Source organism: Lactuca virosa, chromosome 6 (genome assembly GCF_052849685.1).
Source record: "Lactuca virosa cultivar CGN04683 chromosome 6, Lactuca_virosa_CGN04683_v6, whole genome shotgun sequence".
Taxonomy (NCBI): domain Eukaryota; kingdom Viridiplantae; phylum Streptophyta; class Magnoliopsida; order Asterales; family Asteraceae; genus Lactuca; species Lactuca virosa.
Genome location: NC_136431.1, coordinates 225,683,912 through 225,708,649, shown reverse-complemented (window position 1 = coordinate 225,708,649; position 24,738 = coordinate 225,683,912). Strand labels below are relative to the sequence as shown.

Below are 24,738 nucleotides of genomic sequence, written 5' to 3'. Positions count from 1 at the left end.
GAGATATAAATCACTAGTGATAATGATTGTAAGTTCTGTTTATGCTTATGTTTCTGTATTGACGATGACATCCCAATGTTTTAAAATGAATAAAATAAATTTCTTCGGAAATTCTTTGATAACGTATTTATCATGTTTTTCTGGGAACAAATTCCGCAACACCTTTCTTTAAAAGGTTACTCTGGTTTTCAAAATAAAGCATAAACAAATCGGTCTTTTCTGGTCGTGAAAATAGGGATGTCACATAATCCTAGGAACACAATAGCGAAGCAAGGAGTATATATTCAGGTGATAAACTTACCTCGATAGACACCTATATCTGAAAAAAAAAATCACAATCACAAACCTTAAAAAATTGCAAACCCACGATTACATCAATAGCATAAACTCAAAAAACAAATAAATAATAATCTCACCACAGTAGCTTGGGGTTCGCTTGAGGCAATTGAGACAAACCATGATTAAGGAAGACCTTGAAGATAGTGACCGGTAAGAGCGGCGATTTAGGGTAAGACGGATGATGGGTGGCGATGGTGGCAACAGTGACGCGAGGATGGTGCAGTGTTATCGTCGATGATGGTGTTGTAGCGATAGAGGTTGGGGATCCGTGCAACAATAAGGAAGATGTAGGAATTACAACAAAATACAAAGACCTTCAGTAGATTATTCAGCCAATGAAATTCTTATTTTTTTTGGCTGGTTAACTATCTTCATCAAAAGGCCAACTTCAACACTGTGTGCTTCTAAGATGAGAGAGAGAGAGAGAGAGAGAGAGAGAGAGAGAGAGAGAGAGAGAGTGAGTGAGTGAGTGAGTGAGTGAAGATATTATCGAATGCCTTGTATAGATATTACTGTGGATCATAACTAGTTAAGAGAGATATATGAAGGAGGAAGAGCAACTACAATGAGGCAAAGCGGCGATGGTGTTGTGGTAGAGAAGAAGGAAAACGAAACCAGTAGCGGTGGAAGAGAAGCGGCAGCCTTGAGAAGAGATATTTATCTTTTAAATTTCAAATTGATAGATTTGATTTGGTTTCCGAAGAGAGAGGCGAATTTTTTGGAAATACAGTCGTTATTAAGGGATGACCATGTATAGTTTTAAGGGTGAACGGGAAAACAAAAAAAGAAGTTCACGTAAAGATGACACGTGGAAAGTATAGTGGTTGAAAAGTGTCATGTGACAATTTTAGGAGTCTTTTATTAGAAGAAGGTATATATATATATATATATATATATATATATATATATATATATATATATATAGAGAGAGAGAGAGAGAGAGAAGGATCCCCGCTTCGCGGGGGTTGGATTTTGTTTGTAGTATTTTTAATTCAGTGACGTAGTTAGGATAAATAGAAAATTACATTGCTCTTCTTTCACATTAACCAAAACGATGTTAATTATAAAATTGGCTATGTTGTAACAGAAAAGATGAATGTAGTGTAATGGAATGTACATTGCTACTTATGGAAATATAAGATTGATACAAATTAAATCAGCAATTTAAGGCATATTCGTCCTACCATTCAATTATGTTATAAGTGAATAATACTTGTATTGGAATATGTAAACATAAGCATTACATTACATTACATAATTAGTTCAAGGGTAAGATCATTAAACTTTAACAAATTGAAAATACCCAGAATAAAATACATCCTTAGTTATTGGTTTGATGAAGAAAGAATAAAATGTGCAGAGAACCTGTGGAGTCCAACCATCATCAATTCCACCATCACCATACCTGCAAAGAAAAAAAGGGACTCAAACACTTGATTGGATGCATGCAAGTACTCAAAAGGACATCTCATAATTCAATTTATTCAAATGGTTTGAAGTCAATGGTAATATTTCCATGAAATTTCATCTAAATTGTTTCTATTACAATATTATTTTAAAAAAGTAGGATGCTATTTTCAGAAAATGTGGGTATGTTTAATAACAAATAAATAATCACGATTCTGAGTTTAGGATGCTATTTTATGCATATTTACATAAAATATGAGGCCATTTTAGTATTTTATGCATATTTTCTAGAATTAGATCCTATTAAATGGCCATCTTATGAAAGCATTTTATTTTGAAAAAAAATTCCAACCATAGCCTTATACTTTTATCTATTTCATGGAATCTACTCTGAAGCTAACCTTAGACAACTTTTTTACAATGAAGCGAGCTAATATTTGACTGATGGATATGGTGACTGATATGATCAAAAAACAAAAATAACAAATAATTATCGAAACTTATAACAAACCTGAATTATTGAAAATTTAGTCTTCATCGCCATTTTAAGAGAACCGCAATTAGCATGACCTGCAAATTCAGATGATAAATCTTAAAAATGAACTTATGTGTGTGTGTGTCAAAAGTATTTCTTTCATTTAATGAAATAGAACAATGCGACATACAAACTACCTTCAATTGCTTAGCAAATAAAGACCAGCAAATGGAAATCCATTATAAACTAAGCAATAAAAGCACACTGTTATCTAAAAAAACAATAAAGTTCATTGCACTTGAAGTGAAATCAATTAAATTGAAAATCTAGAAAAAAAAAAGACCAAAATGCCCTTACCTTCAAAATCGCAACAACCTGGTTTATCTAAATTGGTAAACAATGATCCTATTTTAACGTCCATTGTTTTGATATACTGCTTTTAGAGGTAAATTAATAAAATATTTCATAAAACTCATAATAGAAACTTATTTAGAATGAATTCATGGAATTACCTTATCTAGTTAAGTAAAAAATGTGTATTTCTTGAAATCTGCACTAGAAATTATGATTCTAACCCCATGTAGTATCTAATTATACAATATGGAAATGTCTATTGCACTTGATGATTGATGACATATACATGAATTGCTTTGATTTCCAAACGGTGTTCAATTTAGGGGATAGATGATTACTGCTTTTAACGATTGCCGGATGACAGAATAAGAGGAAAACTACAAATTAACCACCAGCAAACAATAATCAGATAAACAAACTGTTACTTCATCAATACAATGCAGAAAAATAATAAAACCTTGACAGCAATTAGCTTTTCTGTTTGTATTCCCGTTTCGCCCTTAGACCCAAGAATAAGCAATGACCATAACCAAGATAAAAGAAAGTAAATAGAGAATGAAGAACAATAGATTTAACGTGGTTCAGCAATAACTTGCTTACATCCACAAGAAGAGAGAAAAACTTTTGTATTAGGTTAAGAAGCAATTTACCTTGCTTTTTGTTCCCCTGTTACAAAACTTACATACCTTTCTCTTTACAGCTGAAATCAGAATATAAGCAAATATACATGGGCCTACAAATATTGGGCTATTAAATGGGTCATTTAACCCAAAACAGTTGGGCTGACCCAAGTCAACTCAAGCTAAGATCTTTGGGCTGACCACTTACAATTCTCCACCTCGAACAACATTTGATAGACCTCGAATTTTGGACGATACACCAAAGAAGAAATTGCACACCTTGATATGTAGAACTCAATCCGGCTGCACCATTTGACCATGGTTGCCTACGTACCCACATCTGGGATCAAGCCACCGTAGTTCACTCCACCGGGTGAAAAAACTCCACCTCACCCTGACACCGCCCCGCAATGTGATTGCCCTCAAGGGCAATCAACACTGATTAATATTAAGCAAGTTCAAGCAATGCTTAAACTTGCCACCTGGTACCGCTTTGGTTAACATGTCTGCTGGGTTCTCATCAGTGTGCACCTTCATAAGAGAAATATCACCATCTTCTATGACATCCCGCACAAAATGATATCTGACATTTATATGTTTGGTACGAGCATGATAAACTTGATTCTTAGCTAAGTGAATTGCACTTTGACTATCACACCACAAGTCTACACAATCTTGCTCAAACCCCAAATCATCTAAAAAACCCCACAACCACAGTGCTTCCTTTACACCTTCTGTTATAGCCATATACTCAGCTTCTGTAGTAGAAAGCGCTACTGTTGCTTGTAGTATCGATCGCCAACTAACTGGAGCACCATGTATTTTGAACACATAACCAGTAGTATATCGACATCTATCCAGATCACCAGCATGATCAGAATCCACAAATCCAGTAATTCGACATGTATTTCCACCAAAGCATAAACCAATATTAGTGGTTCCTTTCAAATATCTCAAGAACCATTTCACAGCTTCCCAATGTGCCTTCCCTGGGTTCGCCATGAACCTGCTGACCACACTGACCGCCTGTGAAATATCTGGACGTGTACACACCATGGCATACATCAGACTGCCGACTGCACTGGCATAATGCACACGCCCCATGTACGTCTTATCTTCTGCTGTAGAAGGAGATTGTCTACTAGAGAGCTTAAAATGTGGAGCCAATGGAGTCACCACTGACTTGGTATCTTGCATCCCGAACCTCGCAATGACCCGCTCAATGTAGCCTTTTTGGCTCAAGAACAATCGATGTTTCGTCCTCTCTCTTCTAATCTCCATACCCAATATTTTCTTGGCAATTCCCATGTCCTTCATCTCAAACTCTTTACCAAGTTGAAATTTCAGCCTATCTATCTCCACCTTGCTCTTCGAAGCAATAAGCATGTCATCCACATACAAAAGAAGATAAATATAATCACCTCCATGAAGCTTCCGCATGTAAACACAACAGTCATACAGACTTCTGGAGAACCCATGCTTCAGCATGAAAGAGTCAAACCGCTTGTACCACTGTCGAGGAGATTGCTTCAATCCATATAGTGATTTCCTCAAGTGACATACCTGACTTTCCTTATCAACAACCTTGAATCCATCAGGTTGATGCATATAGATTTCCTCATCCAATTCTCCGTACAAGAAAGCGGTTTTTACATCGAGTTGTTCCATCTCCAAATCACCATGAGCAACAATACTCAACAATACCCGGATGGAAGTGTGTTTCACTACCGGAGAAAATATCTCATTGTAGTCTACTCCCTCTCTTTGTGCAAACCCCTTTGCTACTAATCTTGCCTTGTACCTTGTACCACCGAGTTCGGAAGAATCCTCCTTTTTCTTGTACACCCACTTACAACCAATAGCTTTCTTTCCTACGGGTAATGGGACCAACTCCCACGTTTGGTTCTTTCGAAGAGACTCCATCTCTTGTTCCATAGCAGCCAACCAACTCTCATTATTGCCATTCTGAATAGCTTCCTTGAAGGAGACCGGCTCATCTTCCTCCATCGAGAGTGCATACTCAACCAAACTTGCATGTCCGTAGTGCTTCAAGGGTTGATCAGACCCCCAACTTTTGAACTTTCTTATATGCTCGCCTCGGCCTAGTAGGGACCGAATTGTCCTCGAGCTCTTGTTCCTCTGGTTCGTGTACATTTTATTGCTGAACCGTCTCATGTTCAATATCATCGTGAATACCACCACGATCTTCTTCGTGAACACGACTAGAACCTTGTTGGCTTTTAGGTTCTATATCAACTACTTGAGACTTGACCGTCTCAATGTCATCACCATTTGGGACCGTAGCTTTTGAAGAAGCTACATTGGAGTTCTCATCAAAAGTAACATCCCTGCTGTTTATAAACTTGGAATCTTCCAAACACCAAAGACGATAGCCTTTCACACCTGATGCATATCCCAAGAAGATTGCATTCTTGGCTCTTGCTTCAAGCTTTCCCTCACTAACATGATAATAGGCTGTTCACCTGAAGATTCTGAGTTTCTCATAATCTGCATGTTCCCCTGACCATACCCTATACGGTATATTTCCATCTAGAGACGCATGAGGAGACCGATTGATAATGTAGCAAGTTGTAGCAATCGACTCTGCCCACCATTCTTTACCCAAACCAGCATATGATCGTATACACATTGATCTCTCTCGCAATGTACGATTCAGCCTTTCTACGACTCCATTCTGCTGTGGAGTTTTTCTGACCGTCCAATGTCTAGCAATTCCTTCATGATCACAAAATTTCTTGAAGGCACCTTCTGTATACTCTGTACCATTATCAGATCGAAGTGTCTTCAATTTCTTGCCTGTTCTGTTCTCAACCATTGCTTTCCACTTCTTAAACGTGTCAAATACCTCATTCTTGTGTTTCAGAAAGTAAATCCAAACATACCTAGAATGATCATCCACAAAAGTGACAAAATATCTGGAACCTCCCTTGGAAGTGACTGAAGCCGGACCCCAAACATCTGTATGCACATAGTCTAAAATTCCTCTGCTTTTGTGTTTGCTTGATTTGAACTGAACCCGATGTGCTTTACCGTACACGCAATGCTCACAAAGGTTCATGCAAGGCTTCTTCAAGTTCTTCAACAAAACTTCTTTACCAAGCAAATCAAGACCCTTTTTGGACATATGCCCAAGCCGTCTATGCCATAACCGAGTGCTTTCACATGGGTCACCACCACTACCATTTGTTCCAACTGCTGCACCATCTGTCACAGTTGTACCTGAAAGAACGTAAAGGTTTCCTTGACGAATACCTTTCATTACAACCAAAGAACCACAAACAACCTTCTTTACTCCTTCCCATGTAACTATCTTACACCCACCAGAGTCCAATACACCTTCAGAGATGAGATTCTTTCGCAACTCAGGAACATGTCTCACATCTAATAAAGTTCTAACCACTCCATCATGCATTTTGATTCTAACAGAACCGAGCCCAACCGTTTTGCAGGAATGGTTATTTCCCATTACCACGGTTCCACCATCTATGCTCCTATAGTTAGTAAACCACTTCCTATTTGGGCACATATGGTACGAGCAACCTGAATCAATAATCCATTTACCAGAGATTTCTTCATCAGAAGTGGCAAAGTAACACTCATCATTGCTTTCTTCTCCCGAGGCATAACTGACTTCTTGCTTCTCTTGTGCATTTCCTTTGTTGTTGTTGTTGTTGTTGTTGTTGTTGTTGTTGTTGTTGTTGTTCTTTTCTTTGTTCCATCCTACTCTCTTGTTAGGACAGTTTGCTTTGAAATGTCCAAGCTCGCCACACTTAAAACACCGCCTTTCAGCAAGAGTTCTAGATTTAGATCTAGACTTTCCTCCTTTGCCTTTTCCTCTCTCATTACTTCTACCTCTTGCAAACAATCCTTGTAGCTGGTCTTTGTTACCACTAGCAGCAGCCACGTCACCAGTTGCAATCTTTCGAAGATCATCCGCTAGAATTGACGTTCTAGTCTCATCTATCGTAATACTATCACCCACAAGCATCAATGTTTGTACAAGATTCTCATAAGACTTTGGCAATGAAAGAAGTAGTAAAAGTGCTTGATCCTCATCTTCTACCTTCACATCAATGTCTTTTAAATCTGATATACACCTATCAAATTTACTGATGTGTTCCCGGATTGAAGAACCTTCATCCATTTTGCAAGTAAACAATTTGGACTTCAAATAGATCCTGTTTGTTAGAGTTTTCATCATGAAGTTTGCCTCTAACTTTTCCCACACCGCAGCTGCCGATTCTTCATTACCAACCAAGAAAGCAACATCCCTTTCAAGGCATAAAATGATCGATGCTCGTGCTTCAAGATCTAACTCCTCCCAATCCTCATCGGACATATCTTTGTGCTTCTTTGTCTTACCCGCCAAAGCCTTGTGTAACTTCTGTGAGATTAATAGATTTTTCATTTGCATCCTCCAATAAGAAAAATCATTCTTTCCATTGAACTTCTCTAATTCATACTTCCCAACTTTAACCGTTCCGCTTGTAGATGCCATTTACCCACTTGTTTTAGAATCTGCCTCTCTTAGGACTTTTATCGAACACCTTGTGTGCAGAACACAAAATACCACCTAAATACCTCAAATCTGAGCTTTACCACCCGGATTTGATATTAAGCTCTGATACCAATTGTTACTTCATCAATACAATGCAGAAAAATAATAAAACCTTGACAGCAATTAGCTTTTCTGTTTGTATTCTCGTTTTTCCCTTAGACCCAAGAACAAGCAATGACAATAACCAAGATAAAAGAAAGTAAATAGAGAATGGAGAACAATAGATTTAACGTGGTTCAGCAATAACTTGCTTACATCTACAAGAAGAGAGAAAAACTTTTGTATTAGGTTAAGAAGCAATTTACCTTGCTTTTTGTTCCCCTGTTACAAAACTTACGTACCTTTCTCTTTACAGCTGAAATCAGCATATAAGCAAACATACATGGGCCTACAAATATTGGGCTATTAAATGGGTCATTTAACCCAAAACAGTTGGGCTGACCCAAGTCAACTCAAGCTAAGATCTTTGGGCTGACCACTTACACAAACTAAATAACCAACTTTGGTTGGGAATTCCAAATATGAATTTAACCCAAGTGAAGTAGGATTGGAATGAACCGATGCTATCGATCTGCTTGAATTATTCAGACCATACTAAATGTATACTAAAAACCCTGTACCAGGGAAGCAAAGAAATCAAAGAGACAAACTAATACATAAACGATGATTCTCAGAAAAGTGAAACTACTTTTGCTAGGGCTGTTAATAAGATTATTCCTTGTATGCAAAGTTGTCTTGTCAGCCCTTAAATCCGTTGTTCATCTCAGAAACACCAAGTTAACATATGTTGTTTGGTTTCGACAACTGGTGTAAACGGCCACTACATCAATGAAAACTGAAACGAACGGGTTTTCAAACCGAAAGTTGCAAGAACTTTACATTTACTAACCTCTGGGAAGACAAATCAAGTTCACATCCGTAAATCGCTATCTGAGTACTTGCGTCTTTCCATCGAAGGACATGCGACCTGAAATTAAACCATCAAGTCAACTCTATGGAAGCGAATGGAAATTGCTTTGTATTGAACACAAAAGAGTAACTGCGACGGAGTAAGAAGGTAAATCATGTGTGTGGTGGTACCAACCAATTGGGTAACAGAGTCGGTGAAGGATAAGGGGTCGTCGGGAAACGCAGAGACACCAATGAGCCTTTAGGACCGACCATCATCGTCGTTGCTGTAATTAGCCTCGCCTTCGGTCTCCCCGCAAACGAAATTACCTGATGGCAGTTTAGAAGGGTTGATACGGTAGGTCGATTCTCGATCCCGGTATTGTAAGAAGCTTCAATTGATTTAGAATCTGGGAGAAAACATGAAAGAAATGGAGAATATAGATGAGAAGTAAAGGAGAAGCGGTGGAGGAGCAGGAAACGGGCTTGGATCTGATTGGAGGAGAAATCTGTGGAGAGATGTATTCTAGATCACATGGGAGACGCGTGTGTTGAAGAAAGCATTGCGAAAATACAACTGTGCTTCAAAGTGTTTTGTCACTTCATACGGCGAACAAAAAGAAACAGACACATATAAAGGGTGAATAAAAAGAAGCAGACACATATACAAAGACTGTCCATAAAAATCAGATACAATGGCATAAATTGCCCAAAACAAAAATATTAGTAAAAAATCCAGAAAATGACAAACCAATATAACCAAAGGACCAGTTTTGCCAAAAACCATCAAATTCGTTGTAGCTAAGGTAGGAGAAATTTAATATATATATATATATATATATATATATATATATATATATATATATATATATATATATATATAATGGAAAGACATAATCATATCCAAATTTAAAATTTATGTTTATATTAATTAGAAAACCCTTTATATTTAAGTTACTTTTCATTTGTACGCAAATATCCAATTTATAAAGAAGTTACCGTTTTGTGACATGACGTCTATCTTGTTCCTCTTTAGGTTGACATGGAAAAAAAAGCGATGTCACTTATTTCTTTGAGTAAATAGTCGTTGAGTAGATGATCTATCTCTCACATTTTACCTAAGACAAAAGGCAAGCCACTTATGTTTACTTATATTTTAAACTAAAAATGAAAAAGATAAATATTCACAAAATAATCGATATATATATATATATATATATATATATATATATATATACACACACACACACACACACACACACACACACACTCTCTCTCTCTCTCTCTCTCTCTCTCTCTCTCTCTCTCTCTCTCTCTCTCTCTCCTTTGTGGCATGTTGGGACAAGCTTCTTATTATAATGTCAAGCCACTCCCCAATGCCTTATAGTATTTTGACAACTTTTTTAAAATTGAAAACTTGATTCCTAATATTAAATGAACATTAATCCTATTAAATGAATTTTAATTTAGATAAATATCAATTCCATATAAGGACACAATAGCGATCACACATGTTGTCAAACAAGTAAAAAAAGGTTACAAATCCTACAATATATGTCTACACAGATGCAAGTCAAGACAAAATCATGGGCAATATCTCAATATATATCGCACTAGGTTATAACTTGTATGTACACGGTTAACAAAGTAAAATGACATATATACTATAAAAAAAGTAATCATTAACTATAAAACTGTAAACAATACTTTTTTATGCAACATTGGATGTTTTGTACATCATTATTTTTAATTAATATGTAAAATGATTTCAAAATATCAACAATGTTTTTACCTAAAGATTATATATATATATATATATATATATATATATATATATATATATATAATACATTGGTTGATGAAATGATATTAAAGAGAAAAAGTCAACATTAAGGATTTACAACACTATGTTTTCATTAGATATTTCCTTAATGAAAGATTTTGATTATATTAAATCAATTTATTGAACAAAATAATACACATAACTAAATTCAAAATAAAATCTTGAAGTTTGTAATGCATTTAGCATAAAACCGAAGAATGCAAAGTAAACTTGTTGCATGATAAAAAATACCTTATGATGCATATGTTAAAAATCAAAGTTCCGGACTTCGGTCTGATATCAGGGCAAGCTCGAGGAATGTTTGTATGCTTGATGTCTTTGTGATTCTTGCATGTGTTTGTTTATATGTTCCAAACCTCGGTCCGATGTCGGGGAAAGGCCGAGGAATGTTTGTATGATTCCTGATATCGGTGTGATGTCGGGCGGGGCCCGAGGAATGTTTATATGTTTATGTTATATGATTGTTTATGTATATGATGATATGTTCATATGTATACCGAGTTTTGCTCGATGTCGGGCGGGGCCCGATGCCAGATTTCGGTTCGATGCCGGGCGGGGTGTCATAACTGGAAAAATTCTAGATCAATGAAGGTCCAAACTTCAACCATGTACCCGTAAATTTTCAATGTCAAAGTCTAGATCAACCATTGTAACTCGTTTTGAAGAAATAAAGATATAAAACAAATAAGATGAAAATAAGCGTCAAAAATAAAATGTTATATAAACTTGATTTGTATAAATAAAGTGGTAGTGGTCGTGACAAGGATTCCGAAAATATAAAGAACACCGAAATCCGAGTTATAACGAAGAAGTTATGACAAATCGAAGTTCCGCGACAGAACCTGCACAACACTGTGTGACGTAAAAAGAGAACTTACGATAAAATGCTTTTTAGCCTTAGGTATCTAAATGAAAGTTTTGGTATACGTCAAACCGAGAGTGTGCATAAAAAGAACGTCCAAATCTGACTTCGTATGAGAAAGTTATGATTTTTCTAAGATTCGACACATCAATATACAGCCGGAAATTCGAATTAAAGATCGAGCGATTTTTAGCTGACACGACCTAAACAAGAAATGAAGATCTTGTCAATAGTAGTTCCACGGTAAAAATACAAACAAAAACGGACGTCGGATGAAGAAGTTATGAATGTTTAACTGACTTTTCCTGTCCCGGCCTGTTAAAAATATAATATTAAAAATAAATTCAAAATTAGCTGACGGAGTCTAAATGAAAGTTGTAGAGTACGAACTGATCTACGCGTAGATATAAAGAACGTCGAAAACGGAGCTCGTATGCGAAATTTATGAATTTTTGAAGTTCAGGGCACAAAATCCGAAGTCCTTCGCATATGCTAGGTCCAGAATCAACCAGGTCGCCTATACCTTCACACATCCGACGCGTTTCCTAGCTGTGACACGTCCGAAGCGAGCCGCATCCAAGATCTGATGCGTGTTCCTAGCCGTGGCACGTCCGAAGCGAGCCATGTACCGCTTCCGAGATTCCGACGCTTGTCCCTCGCCTGCGAGGCTTCGGTCACCTATATAAGGGTGCGAGATCTCCCGATTTCTTTGGTCATTTTGCTCCTTCTTTCACACTTTATACCCTCTCAAGCCACTTTAAAACCCCCTAAAGCCTCAGGAACCTCCCTAACACCCGAACAAAGCCTCAAAGCACATTAAGTCCCCGAGAAAAGAGTCTTTTCGGTTTGAAACTCGGCCCTCGCAAAGCCTGGTTTTTAACAAAAACTCCCGGTTTCGTCAAGGAAATCATTTCTAGAAGCGAAGTGTTGTCCAAATCACCAATGTTTGTTTGGGAGTGATTGTGGTGTGTTGTGGCAACAAGTCTAAAACTTACCAACTATATATACAAATGAATACTAGAACCAAACATAAAGTTTAAAATACTATAGGTGTATTTTGATGATACTATACAATAACAACAAGTCTAAAAAAACTTATCAACTTTGTATACCAAGAAACTCTTACATAAAGTTAAAATACTATAGCAGTATTTTAAGGTACTATTAATAACATATGTGAAAACTAAAAAACCCTTACTGGTAGGTTTATAATTGCTGAGTGTATACGCTAAGGTTATATATAATTGAGATTTTATAAACTTAAAATTTGTGATTTTCGCTCTATTTCCTGTTCCTTGTTTGGTTATCGTTGTAGAGTAGAATCACTTATTTGAAGGTCTATTCGATCTTAGATATATATAACTGGTCTGCACTACATAATTATAGAAGGACCCGGTAAGGATCACTCTACAAAAATTTAATAGAAATATTTTAGTAATCTAATAGATTCTTTAGCACCCCTATTCTCACACCAACATATCTAGACATCGCAACCTTACCACAACAACCAATAGAAGAGTCGAGGAAGAACCAGAAGGGGGGTTCAGGAGGAAGATTCTGAGAAAGGATCAAACGAAAAGAAAGGCGCTAGTGAAATCATTAATGAACCTTACCTTACCAGAAGTAGGCATAAGACTCTTTCACCTCTTTCTAAGATACATCCCTACGATGTGCGACCCAACTGTGTGCATAGACTAGAGAAGACAACCGATGATCCACATTCAACATACACCCAGTACACCATGCTCCCTACAATTGAGAAATACCCCTGATTGTACCATGAGAGACCCACTTAGACATTCAGATTCAGACTCTCTATCATGAAGTAACGGAGATCGATGGCGAAACCCAGGACACGACGGTGCAAAATTCAACACACCCATAAAGAACAAAGACACCATATGATTTCTATGCTAAACATACAGGAAGATCAAGAAAACAATACGAATCACCTACACTCTTTAGAGGAAGAAATAGCCACCCAGAAACGACAAATCTTTACGACTAATACTAGAACAACCATAATGGACAGAAAGCAGAAGAGACCACTCACGAGACGTATAAAGTAGCAGGACACCTTATGTGTTACTTCAATAACTAGTAACTAATATAGCCTAGTGAGTTAGTGACTTCACTACTCACACTATGTGTTAGGCTTATCGCATCTTTCATCGCGACTATTAGTAGTAAATCAAGTGAGATACACCTTTCCAAAACTCATGAAACACGAACCAACTAAAAGTTTTGATGCCTATAATATGTTTTTGGTAACTTAACATTTGTACAATACTTACTTTTACTCTCTACCATAAAAACATCACAGGTATGTTGGCTGAAACATTTAGAATCATATAATAAAATGTGAAAAGTATATGTGTATATACATGTATAAGATACAACTAGAAACAACCATAGTTACTTACGAACTTGTTGCACACCTTGTAACAGACTCATGACTTCACATGGAAATAACTAGCCAGTCGGCGAAACACCAATTCTACAGATAGACTCCACCACTTTTCAAGCCGCGGTCACAGTCGCCGTAACAGCCGTCATAGCACAATTCGACACTAACGACACAAACAGAGACGGAAATGGTTTCGAAAATCCCAATTGTAGTAACAACCAAAGGCACTCACGAGTTACTAATCATAATCACACCCCAAAACGCACACCTAAGAACAAGAAACGAAAGTTCTGGAACAAGAAAGCGGGCAGTTCGACTCAAGGACCCGCCAAAATACAACCGACGATGGCAGTCCATACCCCCACTGACCCTACTACCTCAAAACCGACAAACCCCTATGTTGGAAAACTCCCAAACTGCAAAAAGTGTAACTTTCATCACACCGGAGCTAGCCGGAAGATGCATTGCAAGAACTGCAACAGGAAGGGGAACACCGCCAGTTTCCATAGGACTCCGGCCCAACACATCACTTCTATCAGCGATGCTAGTACAAGTCAAGTATGCCATGCATGTGGTGAAATAGGACATTTCAAGAGAGATTGTCTCTAACGCCCGCAGATCCGGACTAGTCAATTTAGAGACAATAAGCATCAAAAATGAGTTTTTGATGAAAGATTATTTAGAAGGATTAATCTTTTCCAAGTGGTAGTATATGTTACAAGGGTTCCGTACATATAAAGAACGCCGAAATCCGAGTTATAACGAAGAAGTTATGACCTGTCGAAGTTTTTCGACAAAACCGACACAACACCGGGAGACGTAAATAGTTAATTTACGACGGATGACTTTTTAGCCTTAGAAATCTAAACAAAAGTTGTAGCATACGTTAAACCGAGAACATACAAAAAAAGAACGCCCAAATCTGACTTCGTATGAGGAAGTTATGAATTTTCTAAGATTTGGCATATCAGTGCACGGCTCGAAACTCGAATTTTAGTTCGAGCGGTATTCGGCTTACGCGACCTAAATGAGAGTTGAAGATCTCATTAATAGGAACTCAACGGTAAAAAGACAGACGAAAACGGAGTCCGTATGAAGGAGTTACGAATTCTTCGCGGTGATTTAATAGTCTAATCTCCACCTACTGTTAAATTTAAGATCGGTCAAGAATAAGCCGACGGAGTCAAAATGAAAGTTGTAGATATTATTTTTACCTACGTGTGGATATAAAGAACGTCGAAAACGGAGCTCGTATGCGAAAGTTATGAATTTTTTAAAATCAGTTGATTTCCACCCTATGTGCGATGCCACGTGTCAGCACCAGGCTGTGACTTGGAGCCCAAGCTCACTCACGACGTGAACATCAAGATATTCACGACGTGAGAGCCATTTCAGCCTCCTATAAATAGATGTTTGGGGGTAGATCATTCTTCACACCTCTCAAGCTTTCTTTCTCTCTCTAAAGTCTCTCTCTAATCCCCCTTAAGCCCCATAAAGTCTAGGTAAACCCCCTAGCACCCGAAGGAAGCCCCGAGGCTCCCGGAGTCCCGAGAAAAAGGGTCTTTCGGTTCAGAAACGCTGCTCCAAGTGAAGCCCGTTTTTTTTTAAAATCCGTTGTAAGTAAGCTACGCCTAGGAAATTTTTAATATAGCTTTTAAATAATTATAGTAATGTTATTAGTTCCTTAAAATAATTATTTGGGCTATTATTATGAGTTATATAGAGTGTTGTTTAACGCTTATATAATAATAATAATAACTAGACTATTAATTAGTCGCGGTTAACGTTAGACTAAACCCTAGTGGTAATGATACTAGGTTTTGTCCGAGGAAAATTGTGTTGAGAGTAACGAAGTGTTGTTCGAGTGCCGGGTCACCACCTTAACAAGTGAGTGCATAGTTACTTTCATCTTACACATAGATATGGAGTATTTTATATAAATTACGTGCTATGTGTGTATACTGTCTGAATACTTGTTGTCTATGTTGGATGAAACGTTTTATACATGTTTTAAATGATCTAAACTGTATATGTAATTTATATCTACAAAATGTGTTGGGTAAAACATGGGTAGATTAGAGGTGAGATAAATGATGAGCGATGAAAGATGAGATAAATGATGAGCGATGAAAGATGAGATGAACGATGAGCAATGATATATTAGTGATAAAATATGGTGCGAAGCGATGACCTAAGCGATGAGCCAAAACGATGAGCCAAAGCGATGAGCCAAATCGATGAGCCAAACGATGACCCAAGCGATGGCCTCGTCATCTTGCAGAGTATGGATGACAACCACGGACTATTTTAGATAGTGTAGTGGCACACTAGCAGGCTCACAACCTGTAGGTGTTGTGAACGATGTGTTCACCTGGTGTACTCTAAAAACCCATTGACAGGTATTACGAGTGGACTCTCGAAAATGATACTGTTAATAAACGAGATAAACTCTGGCGACTATGCAGACTCAGTGTCGATTCCTTAGGATACTCCTTATGAATGAATGATCGAGGAATAACTGAATCTTAGGGTAGACCCTTAAGAGTAAAGAAGATAATGGGGATGGGTAATTGGGTTGATTGTTTGATGTTTAAACATAATAATTATATTATTGTGGGTTGAAAACCCTATGTACTCACCAGGTTTCCCAACCTGACCCACTCTAGCTTATTTCTATCACAGGTGTCGATATGAAGCTACTTTACACTGAGAGATTTAAAAGAGATGTAGATCACTAGTGTAAATGAATGTAAGTTCTGTTTATGCTTATGTTTCTGTATTGACAATGACATCCCAAGGTTTTGAAAATGAATAAAAATACATTTCTTCGGAAATGCTTTGATAACGTATTTATCATGTTCTTCCGGGGACAAATTCCGCAACATTTTTATTAAAAGAGGTACTCTGATTTTTATAAAGCATAAAGAAAATCGATCTTTTCTGGCCGTGAAAATGGGGATGTCACAGTTGGTATCAGAGCATTAGTTTAAGCGAACTAGGAATATGGATTTATTTCTAGACTTAAACTTAGAATGCTAAGCGATGATTGTGAGGAGTATATCTAATATATTTTAGGTAGTACACCTAAATAGAAGCAAGCACAAGCTTATTTAGGGAAAATGCCTAACATGCTTTTATGTGCTAAATGATTTGTGATGCTTTATGCTATCGGTTGATCGGATCTATGGTCTGTTGCCGCCCGGATCTGGAAACTTTATGTGTTCAGATTTCTAAACGTTTAATTACGATAGTAGAACTGGCATATAACTTTTCGGAGAGATAAGGGGATTTATACGTCAATCATATATAAAATCTTTCATATCTTAATTCTCGTCATTACACAACGACCGTCTGATTTGGTGTATAGATCGAAATGGCAAGAACCCGAAGTGGAGTTGGGAACGCGAATGGAAATAGGAATCAACAACCCCCAGTGATTGGACAAATACCTGTTGTAGTAACAGCACCTGAGCCAATGACAATGGCCAGGGTACAAGCGATGATCCAAATGATGTTAGATCGTCAAATGGAGGAAACAAGACATTTTCTTCAACAAAATCGAGAGGAACTTACGATGCCTATTGAACAGTCCGAGCTGAATGATGGGCAGTCAGAAGGAGGGGACTACAGTGGGACGGTTGGTCAAGCCAACCCACCGATAGTTAGACGAAACAATCAGGATGGAGGAAATGACAGACGTGGATGCAAGTACAAGGCTTTCATGGCATCCAAACCCCCGAGTCTTTCTGGAAGCCCATCACCGGTGGAAGTTATGGACTGGATCTCCGAGATGGAGACAATTTTTAAGAGTTGCGAGTGTAGCAACAAACAGAAGACCGCCCTTGCGGTCCCTCTGTTAAAGTTTGGAGTACTGAGCTGGTGGAAGCTACTAGCTAACACGATGCCCAAGGGAGAAGCAAGCAAGATGTCTTGGGAAGATTTCCTAGTGCAATTGAAGATGCAGTACTGCTATGAGCAGGATCTTCTAGAGATCAACAATGAATTCCAGAATCCGAAGAAGGGGAGGATGAGTGTCACCGAGTATGCTGCAAGTTTTATGGAGAAGATGAAGCTCGTTCCTTATCTAGTTCCAACTGAGCTCTCCAAGGTCAACAAGTTTGCCCACGGATTACCAGCGGACTTTGGTCCAATGGTCAAGCAAGCAACCACTCTGAAAGCCGCCATCTGGGCTGCTAAGAATGTGGAGACCCAGATAAGAGAGAAGGGTCTGGAGAGAGCTGAAGTTGGCGAGAAAAGGAAGCATGAAGGATCTTCAAGGTACAACAAGGAGAGAAATTTCCCGAAGTCTGGAGGAGGGGGAAGTGAAGCAAGATGGTGTGATAAATGCAATAAGAAACACTTAGGAAAATATGGCGAATAGGTGATATGTTTCAAGTGTGGAAAGTCGGGCCATTACGCCAACGAGTGCACATTCAACAAGAAGGTATGTTTCGGATGTAACAAAGAAGGACATGTTTCTAGAGACCGCCCAAAGAAAAACGAAGCAGCAAGGCCAAATGCACCGTCAAAGCCAAGGGCATTTCACATGATCCTCGACGAAGCAGATAACAACGCGAGGAATGAAGGATGAGGACTTCATATCCGAAGATCGAGTTATGTAGTAGCCATAGTATCGTATGATGTAGCCTGTTAGAGGCATAGTCTAGGGTGAACTTGAACACCTATGTAATCGTTTCAAGGAATAATATAAAACCTTCATTTTTCTATCTGATGTGTTAAGTTGTTATGTGATTTTCTTGTATGGTGACTTGGAGAACTACGAGACAATACTTGGGACGAGTATGAGTAGGTGTGAATGGTAGTAGAGGCCTATGCTACCGGAAGCACAAGACACACACTTGGATCATGGAAAGTCACAAGGTTACCAAGAAGCTAGTAATTGATTTTGTTTTATTCAAGTACGTCGTTACCATTGTTTCCGTAATGACTAAAAAAAAGATGATTGTTATTCCGAACTTAGTGGTCATATCAAATCGAGTCCGACTAAGATGAGTATGTTACGAGGTTCAGAGAACCAAGTTCGATGTAGCATCTGACTTAAGCCAGAAGATTGAAGTGAAAGATAAGCGAAGCGATCAATAGAACTATCGCGCTCGTTGTTAACGGAGTTGGTAGCTAGAAACGCTGCATGTTGAAATGTGATTTTATCACATTAGAACATGAAGGAAGGTATAGTCTGTTCTGGAAGACTCTAAGAGACCTGAGTCTAAGCGTTGCAACATACGATGATAGGTCATTAGAATATGACACATCGTTCCATTGTAGTAATAAAAGAACTTATCTTAAGTTTGTATCCAGTGAGGATCAGGATTGTGACTTGAAGGTCATAAATTGGAGTCTAACGTGAGATAGGGAGCAAGTGCAAGATCGAGCACCGCCTACAGTCAAGGAGTCCAAGATTTAGAGACTCATTCGATGGAACAAAGAAGTTACGATTATTACCTAGGATGAAGAGATAACGTATGGAGTCATCATACTACCTTGTTTCGTTGATGATTCTGGGACGTAATCATCCTAAGGGGGAGATAATTGTAACGCCCGCAGATCCGGGCTAGTCAATTTAGAGACAATAAGCATCAAAAATGAGTTTTTGATGGAATATTATTTATAAGGATTAATATTTTTCAAGTTGTACTAGATGTTACAAGGGTTCCGTACATATAAAGAACGCCGAAATCCGAGTTATAACGAAGAAGTTATGATCTGTCGAAGTTTTTCGGCAAAAAAAGAACGCCCAAATCTGACTTCGTATGAGGAAGTTATGAATTTTCTAAGATTTGGCATAGTAGTGCACGACCCGAAACTCGAATTTTAGTTCGAGCGGTTTTCAGCTTACGCGACCTAAATGAGAGTTGAAGATCTCATTAATAGGAACTCAACGGTAAAAAGACAGACGAAAACGGAGTCCGTATGAAGGAGTTACGAATTCTTCGTGGTCATTTAACAGTCTAATCTCCTCCTACTGTTAAATTTAGGATCGGTCGAGAATTAGCCGACGGAGTCAAAATGAAAGTTATAGATATTATTTTTACCTACGCGTGGATATAAAGAACATCGAAAACGGAGCTTGTATGCGAAAGTTATGAATTTTTGAAAATCAGTTGATTTCCACAGTGTGTGCGATGCCACGTGTCAGCACCAGGCTGTGACTTGGAGCCCAAGCTCACTCACGACGTGAACATCAAGATATTCACGACGTGAGAGCCATTTCAGCCTCCTATAAATAGATGTTCGGGGGTTGAGCATTCTTCACACCTCTCAAGCTTTCTTTCTCTCTCTAAAGTCTCTCTCTAAAGTCTCTCTCTAAGCCCCCTTAAGCCCCCTAAAGTCTAGGTAAACCCCCTAGAACCCGAAGGAAGCCCAGAGGCTCCCGGAGTCCTGAGAAAAAGGGTCTTTCGGTTCGGAAACACTGCTCCAAGCGAAGCCCGATTTTCTTTAAAATCCGCTGTAAGTAAGCTACGCCTAGGAAATTTTTAATATAGCTTTTAAATAATTATAGTAATGTTATTAGGTCCTTAAAATAATTATTTGGTCTATTATTATGAGTTATATAGAGTGTTGTTTAACGCTTATATAATAATAATAATAGCTAGACTATTAATTAGTCGCGGTTAACGTTAGACTAAACCCTAGTGGTAATGATATTAGGTTTTGTCCGAGGAAAATTGTGTTGAGAGTAACGAAGTGCTGTTCGAGTGCCGAGTCACCACCTTAATAAGTGAGTGCATAGTTACTTTCATCTTACACATAGATATGAAGTATTTTATATAAATTACGTGCTATGTGTGTATACTGTCTGAATACTTGTTGTCTATGCTGGATGAAACGTTTTATACATGTTTTAAATGATCTAAACTGTATATGTATTTTATATCTACAAAATGTGTTGGGTAAAAAATGGGTAGATTAGAGGTGAGATAAATGATGAGCGATGAAAGATGAGATAAATGATGAGCGATGAAAGATGAGATGAACGATGAGCGATGATATATAAGTGATAAAATATGGTGCGAAGCGATGACCTAAACGATGAGCCAAAGCGATGAGCCAAAACGATGAGCCAAAGCGTTGAGCCAAATCGATGAGCCAAACGATGAGCCAAACGATGGCCCCGTCATCTAGCAGAGTATGGATGACAACCACGGACTATTCCAGATAGTCTAGTGGCACACTAGCAGGCTCGCAACATGTAGGTGTTGTGAACGACGTGTTCACCTGGTGTACTCTAAAAACCCATTGACAGTTATTACGAGTGGACTCTCGAAAATGATACTGTTAATAAACGAGATAAACCCTGGCGACTATGCAGACTTAGTGTCGATTCCTTAGGATACTCCTTATGAATGAATGATCGAGGAATAACTGAATCTTAGGGTAGACCCTTAAGAGTAAAGAAGATAATGGGGATGGGTAATTGGGTTGATTGTTTGATGTTTAAACATAATAATTATATTATTGTGGGTTGAAAACCCTATGTACTCACCAGGTTTCCCAACCTGACCCACTCCAGCTTATTTCTATCACAGGTGTTGATATGAAGCTAATTTACACTGAGAGATTTAAAAGAGATGTAGATCACTAGTGTAAATGAATGTAAGTTCTGTTTATGCTTATGTTTCTACATTGACAATGACATCCCAAGGTTTTGAAAATGGATAAAAATACATTTCTTTGGAAATGCTTTGATAACGTATTTATCATGTTCTTCTGGGGACAAATTCCGCAACATTTTTATTAAAAGAGGTACTCTGATTTTTATAAAGCATAAACAAAATCGGTCTCTTTTGGCCGTGAAAATGGGGATGTCATAGTTGGTATCAGAGCATTAGTTTAAGCGAACTAGGAATATGGATTTATTTCTAGACTTAAACTTAGAATGTTAAGCGATGATTGTGAGGAGTATATCTAATATATTTTAGGTAGTACACCTAAATAGACGCAAGCACAAGCTTATTTAGGGAAAATGCCTAACATGCTTTTATGTGCTAAATGATTTGTGATGCTTTATGCTATCGTTTGATCGGATCTATGGCCTGTTGCCGACCGGATCTGGAAACTTTATGTGTTCAGATTTCTAAACGTTTAATTACGATATTAGAACTGGCATATAACTTTTCGGAGAGATAAGGGGATTTATACGTCAATCATATATAAAATCTTTCCTATCTTAATTTTCGTCATTACACACCGACCGTCTGATTTGGTGTATAGATCGAAATGGCAAGAACCCGAAGTGGATTTGGGAACGCGAATGGAAATAGGAATCAACAACCCCCAGTGATTGAACAAATACTTGTTGTAGTAACCGCACCTGAGCCAATGACAATGGCCGGGGTACAAGCGATGATCCAAATGATGTTAGATCGTCAAATGGAGGAAACAAGACATTTACTTCAACAAAATCGAGAGGAACTTACGATGCCTATTGAACAGCCCGAGCTGAATGATGGGCAGTCAGAAGGAGGGGACTACAGTGGGACGGTTGGTCAAGCCAACCCACCGATAGTTAGACGAAACAATCAGGATGGAGGAAATGACGGACGTAGATGCAAGTACAAGGATTTCATGGCATCCAAACCCCCGAGTCTTTCTGGAAGCCCATCACCGGTGGAAGTTATAGACTGGATCTCCGAGATGGAGAGAATGTTTGAGAGTTGCGAGTGTAGCAACAAACAGAAGACCGCCCTTGCGGTCCCTTTGTTAAAGTTGTTATGTGATTCTCTTGTATGGTGACTTGGAGAACTGCGAGACAATACTTGGGAGAACTGTGATTTTCTTGTATGGTGACATGGAGAACGTCAAACGAGGACCTGAGTTTACCTGGGAACTAGAAGACAAGATGAAACAAAAGTACCCACATCATTTCCCTAGTTCAAGAGTGTTCACTTTGGAACTAATTTCGGGACGAAATTCCCTCTAACGGGGGGATGATGTCACAACTAGAAAAATTCTAGATCAATGAAGGTCCAAACTTCAACCATGTAGCCGTAAATTTTCAATGTCAAAGTCTAGATCAACCATTGTAACTCGTTTTGAAGAAATAAAGATATAAAACAAATAAGATGAAAATAAGCGTCAAAAATAAATTTTCAAATAAACTTGATTTGTATGAATAAAGTGGTAGTGGTCGTGATAAGGATTCTGAAAATATAAAGAACACCGAAATCTGAGTTATAACGAAGAAGTTATGACATATCGAAGTTCCGCGACAGAACCGACAAAACGCTGTGTGACGTAAAAAGTGAACTTACAATAAAATGTTTTTTAGCCTTAGGTATCTAAGTGAAAGTATTAGTATACGTTAAACCGAGAGTGTGCATCAAAAGAACGTCCAAATCTGACTTCGTATGAGAAAGTTATGATTTTCTAAGATTCGACACAACAAATATACAACCGGAAATTTGAATTAAAGATCGAGCGATTTTTAGCCGACACAACCTAAACGAGAAACGAAGATCTCGTCAATAGTAGTTCAACGGTAAAAATACAGACAGAAACGGACGTCGGATGAAGAAGTTATGAATTTTTAACGGACTTTTCAAGTCCCGGCCTGTTAAAAATATAATATTAGAAATAAATACAAAATTAGCCAATGGAGTCTAAATGAAAGTCGTAGAGTACGGTCTCACCTACGCGTGGATATAAAGAATTTCGAAAATGGAGCTCTTATGCGAAAGTTATGAATTTTTGAATTTTGGGGCACAAAATCTGAAGTCCTTCGCATACGCTAGGTCTGGAATCAGCCACGTCGCCTATACCTTCGCACATCCGACGCGTGTCCTAGCTGTAACATGTCAGGAGCGAGCCGTATCCGAGATCTGATGCGTGTTCCTAGCCGTGGCACTTCCGAAGCGAGCCACATACCGCTTCCGAGATTCCGACGCGTGTCCCTCGCCTGCGAGGCTTCGGCCACCTATATAAGGGTGCGAGATCTCCCAGTTTGTTTAGTGATTTTGCTCCTTCTTTCACACTTTACACCCTCTCAAGCAACTTTAAAACCCCCCGAAGCCTCAGGAACCTCCCTAACACCCGAAGAAAGCCCCGAAGCACCTGAAGTCCCCGAGAAAAGAATATTTTCGGTTTGAAACTCGTCCCTCGCAAAGCCCGGTTTTCAACAAAAACTCTCGGTTTCGTCAAGTAAAATCATTTCTAGAAGCGGAGTTGTAACATCCCAAAATTCAAGCCCAAAAATTCCGTTTTAATTATGTTGTTATATAAAACCATCAGTATAAAAACATTCATATTAATATCTCATGTCAAAACCAAAGTGTCAATAATCAAAACATATTATCATAAAAACTTATCAGAGTATAATCCCAAAGATCTCATGTGCGGAAAACCATAGTGTGATACGCTGTGATCGAGCCGGCTCCTTTCCTTTGAAAACGAAGTACCTAAAACCAAAACTAAAAACCGTAAGCACAAAGCTTAGTGAGTTCCCCCATCATACCACATACCACATAATGCCTATCCCTCGGTATCTTTCAACCGGTATCTTTCTGGCATAACTGAGAGCTGGGCTCCCCTCCGGTATCTTTCAACCGGCAACCGGGAACTAACCTCCCCGTCGGTATCTTTCAACCGGTAACCGGGAGCTAACCTCCCCTTCAGTATCTTTCAACCGGTAAACGGGAACTAACCTCCCCTTCGGTGTCTTTTAATCGGTAACCGGGAGCTAACCTCCCCTTCGGTATCTTTCAACCGGTAATCGGGGACTATTTCACCCCTACCACTATCACATAATAACATATCATAAGCATACTGATCACATTACAACATATCATAAGCATACTGATCACATTACAACATATCATGCATGGGTTCTGTCTACCCCTTCGGTATCTTTCAACTGGTAACCGGGGACTATTTCACCCCTACCAGTATCACATAATAACATATCATAATCATACTGCTAGGCATGCATGGGTACTATCTACCCCTTC

The 24,738-nt window shown here is 38.4% G+C and overlaps 1 long non-coding RNA gene across 1 annotated transcript; it reads right to left on the bottom strand.

Annotated features, from left to right (window-relative positions):
- Window positions 1-1,492: 1,492 nt before the first annotated feature.
- Window positions 1,493-9,258, bottom strand: LOC145118963 (uncharacterized). Its single transcript, XR_013713566.1, has 4 exons — window positions 8,859-9,258; window positions 8,664-8,741; window positions 2,258-2,316; window positions 1,493-1,744 (listed from the first exon to the last, which is right to left on the bottom strand). It is a non-coding gene; the product is annotated as an uncharacterized LOC145118963 (long non-coding RNA).
- Between the last annotated feature and the right edge of the window lie 15,480 nt (window positions 9,259-24,738).